The following is a 7549-nucleotide window of genomic DNA, read 5'->3' as shown; positions in this document are numbered from 1 at the left end:
ACATGGTCCTCTCTACAAACCCGCTAGCTCCACTGTAAGGACTAGAACAGTATAAGTATGTACCTTCTGTGCTGGAGAGCTCCTTATCTTCTCTAACGTTCATGCAGATATCAATTTATGACTGTCAGGGGCACTTAAACTCACATACGCTCATTGTTCAGATAGTGGCTCCTGGAAGGGAGGTCATTTGCCTATGTGTGAGACTATCTGTGACTATGAATGAACAGTCCAGTCATTGTAAAAGACACCAGAATGAAGGCCCTGCAGGTTTTCTCTCTTTTTACTCTCCCAATATTTTGTGCCTTGATCCAACAACCTGCTTATGGAGGTAATGTAACTATCTTGTATTGTAAAAGCTACTTGTTTAAGTAAATTCTTGGGCATTATGCTGGAGAAAGCTGTTGCTGCGATACTAAAGATTACTTGTAAATGTATTCAATCCTTCTGCAACATTATAGTGGTGATTGTTGAATTGAGGTGTATTGGATCACATCAGCGCGGTTCATCTGCTTTGTACAGTGTTTGGGAAACATAAGGACGACATGGAATGTATTATTTTGTAACAGTGTGGTGGCGAAAGCCAATTATCGTCTGTGTAATTCTTGCAAATGCTCTAGTGTAATGCATGAACAAACTACATTTTGTACCATATTTGATTAGATCATTTATTTTAATCCTGCTGGTCACTTACATGTACTCAATGCCTCTTCTCATAGGCATAAACCAAAGAAGCTGGTGTGCTGCTCCTGCGTATTGCGCTCCACCGTAAGAGCTCTTCTCTTGTATTTGACCACAATGCATAACATTTTTCTGAGCCTCTGCTGTATGCAGACATATAGGACTGTGCAAAAGTCAGACCACACTTCATTTATTTAATTACCAGTAAAGACAATTAAATATTTTTTTTTCCATTGTCAGGAGATCAGACTAGATAACAAGTAAATATATTATTTATATCTCAACAGCAAAGTACAGTATAATTTTTCAGTGTTTTAGTGAGCCACTCTTGCCTATATTACAGCTTTCATTCTTTTCTGAAGCGATCAAACCCATTCAGTGGTGCTGAGGTCTGGACTCTGGGGTGGTCAGTCCATCGTCCAGCTTCTTTGTTTGGTGTGTCCGTTTCCTTTTCTCAGTGAGGTTCTTCTTGATCAGCTACACGTCCTTTCAGACCCACAGCGCTGAGTGGTCTTCTCACAGTGGAAGGACGGACAGAACCACCTGTGGATGTTTTCAGATCTGAAGCAGCTTGATCTTCTCCTCTCTCTCAGAGATCAAAGCTTTCAGCGCTGTTTATCTGATGGGGCAGTTTTGGGTCATCTACAAGGTCTTCCGGGTGGTTGTTAGGAGCCCCATTTTCTCTGAGCTTTTAATTGTTTTTTTTTAACTCCAGTTTTGGAAACTTTCAAATTGATTTTCCCTGCTTTGTGCAAGTGGATCATCTTATATCTAATATCCTCAGAAATATCTCCTGAAAAATAAATACATTGAATGGCTGTTTAAGCTGGAAATTAAATACAGTATCTCACAAAAGTGAGTACTCACTTGTGCTGCCAGCTATTTCGACATTAATGACTGTTCTTTTCAGAGAACAGTAAATCTGCACTGCTAAACAAGCTGCACACTGACCACTTTAAGTTATCAGTGTCATTTCTATAGTGTTATCCCATGAAAAGATTATTAAGAATAACATATTTGCAGAAATGTGAGGGGTGCACTCACTTTTGTGAGACACTGTGCGTGAAGGGTGGTCTCTTTGCACAGTATTTGCTTGATTAAAACTTCATGCTATGATGTCAGCCAGTGAAATTATGGTTTTAATAAGCAGAACTCTGTTTTTATTACCCAAAGGCCAGAAGAAGCCAAAGACATTACTTTCATTTCCCCACAAACATGTTCTTCAGTTGGAAATGGTCAACACTGTCCAGAACTTCCTTGGAAGCTCTCATTCAGCTCTCTTGAGATATCAAGCAAGCTTAACTTTGGCTGGTCTCCATATTTGGAGGTAAATGTCACATTTAACCACAAACTAACCACCTTTGACCACCAAAACATAGTCATCCTGGAGGACGATCCAGTCGTTGTTGAGTCTGCTTCATTCCTTTTTGAGAAACATCCCTCTGAGTCAACATTGTTAAGCTACCAAAACGGGACCCTACATGTGATCAGCGGCTCTGAAGTTCATCTGACAAAGAAAAGTCGAGTGGTGCTGGTCGGCCATGGCAGCAAAGGACCCGATGGGATGTCCAGACTTGGTGGTTACACTCCTGAGGACCTTGCTAAGGTTGTTTCTGCCATGGTGATTGTTGAGGGACATGTGCAGACCCTCAGCTTGGTGGGCTGTTATCTTGGAGGTAATCCTCAATTTGCTGAGAAGCTTCTGCGTGAGCTGACAGGCCTAAATGTGCAGACCGAGGTCCATTTCTGGAGATCTGCAGTCTCTGTAAACCCTGCCGGAGAGAAACTAACGATGGATGATGGTGTCTGGCGACGCAGAGACGGCAGTAAGAAAGTCATTGCCTGGTTAGATGAGAGAGGAACTCTTCAGACTAGAGTGGAGCGAGGGAATAGAGGCGAGATCATTAACGATTACAGAGGACGTCCGCTCTTTCTACAAACTCTGGAATGGCCAACACATCCTCAGATGTTTGTCCCTGCAGACTTGCGCAAGAAATATACATCTATTGATTGTCTAGAGGGTCTAACATGGAGCCTGTTTTTTGAGGAACACGACAAAAGACGAGCAGCAGATTTCACCCCTGCTCAAGACCTCTCGCCTGTGTGGCTGGGCGATGGACAACCAAAAGAAGGAGCCTGGATTAAACACATTACTAGCATCCTGGACCTTGTTCTTGAAATCAGATACCATGCGAGAGAGGATGAGGGTGGTGACACTTACTATGTTCTCAACAATTTTGTATTCAAAGTCCAGAAAAGAACCTTCTATACTTCTCTGGTGGGTAAATACATGAATTTAAATAACCAGCAAGAGGTGCAAACGTTTTTAGCCACATTCGAGGCACAGGAAGAGCGTTATACCGTAGCTGAGCTGAGGCAGGACCTGAAACCTTATGAATTTAACAAGTTCTGCCGGCAGACGTTCCATGCGAAGCAGTGCGAAGACAGCTGCGGTCAGTGGAGTCGCTTCTTCATGGAGGCCGTGTTTGCTGCTTCAATACGGAACTTCCGCACCTTCTCGCTGTTCCTCATGAGTGTAATTGCTTGCGAGGTCAGCAGCTCCAGAGGTTCAGACAACTCAATTTGCTCTGCTTTCGTTGGAGATCATTACCCCATGATGCGCCAAGACCCCTGGCCCTTCTATGGCCGGCGAGGATTCTACGGATGTACACAGGACGCTAACGAGAAGCCAGTCAAGCGTGAGAGGGTCTACTGGCTAGATGAGGTGGTCTCCAAAGAAAATTACCTCTACACCATATCGAAGCAGATGATGTCTGGTGTGGATCATGACCAGGAAACAGAGCTAGACATCTTTGGTAAAGTCAAAGTGATGAATAAATATGCATTCACCTCATATCTGCAGTTTTTTCGTGGAACCATTGAGGGAAAGAAGCTCTCTCGAGGATGCATTGGGCCATCCCCATATGACCCCTATGAATAATCTCACAGGAGCCACAAAGCAGTAAATATACAGGGAGATTCACTTGAAAGAGGCCCGTGAATATTCTGTTGTAACTCCTGATAGGATGAAGCAACCTGAACCGAAAAAGCACGCTACATATCTTGAAGTATGTGTAATCAATTACATTGCAGGGCAGTCGTGGGCTGGAGGTCAGGGATCCAGCCTCGTGACCGGAAGGTCGCCGGTTCGATCCCCAGACCCGACAGCACATGACTGAGGTGTCCTTGAGCAAGACACCCAACCCCCAACTGCTCCCCGGGTGCTGTGGATTGGGCTGCCCACCGCTCCGGGCAAGTGTGCTCACTGCCCCCTAGTGTGTGTGTGTGTGCTCACTAGTGTGTATGTGGTGTTTCACTTCACAGACGGGTTAAATGCGGGGTGAAATTTCCTCGTTGTGGGACTAATAAGGGTCTCTTAATTACATGTGATGCTGGAAGTGATCGCTGTTTTCTGTCAGGCACATGAAGGGGGTACAGGGGTATGCACCCGGACGTTACAAACGAAGGTTAAACTGACGGCTGTCTGGTGTCCACCTCATTGCTCCGACGCAGGAGCACCCTGGCTTGTTCACATTGCATGTTGTCTAGTTCAGATTGCTTTATCCTAGAGAGAGTTATTAGAGAATATTTGGGGCCTCTTTCGAGTGAATCTCCTTGTATTTAAGAAGTGGTGTTCAGCTTCACTGTATCTCTTATTTTAACACCATCTCAAAGGGTTGAGGGTACTTGATGGAGCTTAGTGGTAGTAGTATTTGTAGACACTGACTGAAATCGGTGTTGTGGTAGTGAAAATATTTTGAAAAAGTGTGTAAATAAAGGAAGTTTCCTAAGTGCAAAATGCAAACAGCACGCAATATAACACTACGATGAAGATAAATAAGAGCTTAAAGGGGATTTTTTTTTTTTATTTCAAAATTTCTGAGTAATCCTTTAAAATCATTCAACACGTTTTAATGTGAAATGTCACGTCTTTATTTATTAATTTTTTCTCACTCAATTCTTCACAGTGGTGGTGATGGGAACCAGGGGTCACTGTGACTACAACACAAATATGGACCTTTTCGTTTATTATTCAAGACCACCAGTTAACTATTCTGAGTTTTTGTATGGAATATATGGAATTATAGGGAATAAGTTTTCTCTGAGGAGTTTTGCCTCACAACGCCCTGCATGTATCCCTCCGCCATGACAGGATTTAAAAAAAATATATGGACCAAAACCTTTTCAAACCCATCATAAAACAGCGTCTGTCATCAGGCAGTGAATTCACAACCATCTCCTGTAGGATCTTTCTGTGAGGAGCTTTTAGAGTGGGACGTCTGGTTCCCATCACCACCACTGAGAACAGCTCTGACTCTAAGTTTCTCTAGAATGAAATAACACTGAAGTGAATAGGTTCTAGCTATTAAGCAGATAAAGGACACAGTGACATCATATGTGGATGATTATTATTATTATTATTATTGTTATTATTGTTAATGTTGTATAACAGTGGTACAAAATATACATTTTGGAAATGCCTCTAAGAAGCTGGTAGTTAAATGGGGCTAAAAAAAAGTGAGACAGAAGTTTTACGTAGTGTTTCTGTATTTCCCTGCAGTCAGAACACAATTTTGGATCTCCACAAGACAGCTTTACAGGACAAGAAACTTTTCTCAACTTTTAATAGATGTAAATGGAGAAATATTACATTCTGAGTCATTTTGAACCACTTCTGTTGGTCTGTTCATCATGAAATTTTGACACAACATAAAGGGCAACTGCCTTTTTCAAAATATGAAAATCAGCAAAAATGCAGATACCAGGTTTTGTTCTGATAGCAAGGATGAATCTTTATATAATCTAGAAATCTAACTGAATGTGGGCTGTAAAACACAGCTATATTTCTCTCTGCGGCTTTTCTGGGCCCTTATTATTCACTTTCCTGCCTAAATGTTTGACGTTACAGTGATTCTATGATCAGGTCTGTTGGTACTTACCACCTTTTTATCAAAACAATTAGTAAATTATGGTTTATTTGGATATGTCCTTTTTCTGGTTAGTGGCTCGAGCCTCGACGCTGCCCAAAGACAAGCATGATTAAAATGGTAACTTTGTATAAAAAAGGCAAAAACACTTTTAACCTATAAATTAATAATTTTGCTGCATTTCTATTGGTCCATTCATTATGCAATTTTCACACTATGTAAAGGACATTTTTGGCCTTCAGCAAGAAATTGTAAGCATATAGTGATATGTGTAGATCATAAAACACGTTCTGTTAATTTGAGGGGAGATTTTACAAAAAAAATAAAAATTTGCATTTATTTCATGCAGTTACTGAATTATTTGCCTTCTGATTTGCTCACGAAAATTCAGATAGAAAAACCAAAATGTGCCCTGGAGCATAAGAGATGAAAGGCCTGTGAAAGAAAGCAACACTTCTCTCTGCGGCTTTTCTGGGCCCTTATTATTCACTTTCCTGCCTAAATGTTTGACGTTACAGTGATTCTATGTTCAGGTCTGTTGGTACTTACCACCTTTTTATCCAAATAAAGTATAATTTACTGTCCTTTTCCTGGTGAGTGGCTTGAACCTCGATGCTGCCCAAAGAGAAACATGACCAAAATAGTAACTTTGCAAAAAAAGGAAAACATTCTTAACCTATAAAATAAGTTAATTATTTTAGGGCATTTCTATTGGTCCAGGCTTTTTACACCAGGTAAAGGACGGCATGTTGAAATAATGTAGAAAAGTCAACAAAACTGTTTGGTATTTCACTGGTAATTTTACCCTCTTTTTACCCTAATTTGTTACATAATCACACTTACCTGGTTAATACACAGAATTTAAAGGGCTGTAAAAGGAAGCAATGCCAACCCTGGTTTGTGATTAACTTGTATAAATACCTAATAAATAAAGTTCTTCTGTTGTGTGGATCTGTCCATGTCTAGTCATTATAATGCTTTAGTCTTTGACCGAATTCCATGTATGTTACGTTATTTGGTTAAAAATAATCTGGACAAGGACTGACTGACCAACTTGCATGCAGGAAAATATGCCCCAGAATTTGAAATATGACTGCAGTGAAGACGGCATAAACACAATGTAGAGTTTTGGCTTTAATTACATTAGACAGTGCTGTATGTTAATGCATTTGTGGGCAAAAAAAGAGGAGAGTTACAAAATATAAATATGGTAAAAAATAATGTGGAGACGATACTTCCGAGGAAGCATTATTCTACTGGAGATTTAAAGGGCGCCGATACAATTTGAAATAGAAAGCCGCGAAGTAACAGACTTGTGTTATTACACACAGACATACTAAACACGATATGACACAATACTAGTGATGTTACATGTAAGTAAAAAACAAAACCAAAAAACATTCTGACCACTATTATCTCAAAAAAATAGCAGTATACTTGGTCAGTGTGCTTTGCAGATCCCATTAACACGTAGAAAATAGAAACAAAGGCTGCGTTCACATTTCCAGGCTGAAGTGGCGCAAATCAGATTTTTTGCTCCAATGTGACTCGGATCTGGTGTTTTCAGGGCTGTGTGGACACAAATCTGATCCTTTTTAAATCCGACCTGAGCCACTTTCATATGTGGCCCTAGATCGGATGCGTATCCGATTCGTGGCCGTGTGACCTTAACGTGACCCTCAGATCGAAATTCATGTACTATTTCTCCACTGCACGTGCGCCGTCATTCAGCGTTACCATGGCAACAGCGCCGACCAGCCGTTAAAGCCTGTAAACGGTGGAAAAGCAGCTCGTCTCACCTTTTTCTCCTCCGTCTGGCTCTAATAACGAAGCTGAGAGCTGATCAGAGTTAATGATCTTCTCAGCGAAGCTCGTTCTGCTCGTTAGTTTGTGCTGATGATGCAGCGATTCAGTCACGTGACGGTACTGAGTAGGAGGAGCTC

At 41.2% G+C, this 7549-nt stretch overlaps 1 long non-coding RNA gene across 1 annotated transcript; it reads left to right on the top strand.

The window, feature by feature from the left end:
* The first annotated feature begins 240 nt into the window (after positions 1-240).
* On the top strand, positions 241-2148 carry LOC108442982. Its single transcript, XR_005129750.1, has 3 exons — positions 241-328; positions 717-765; positions 1852-2148. It is a non-coding gene; the product is annotated as an uncharacterized LOC108442982 (long non-coding RNA).
* Positions 2149-7549: the final 5401 nt, after the last annotated feature.

This window comes from Pygocentrus nattereri, chromosome 27 (genome assembly GCF_015220715.1).
Source record: "Pygocentrus nattereri isolate fPygNat1 chromosome 27, fPygNat1.pri, whole genome shotgun sequence".
Lineage (NCBI taxonomy): Eukaryota > Metazoa > Chordata > Actinopteri > Characiformes > Serrasalmidae > Pygocentrus > Pygocentrus nattereri.
This window is presented reverse-complemented; position numbering and strand designations above follow the sequence as displayed.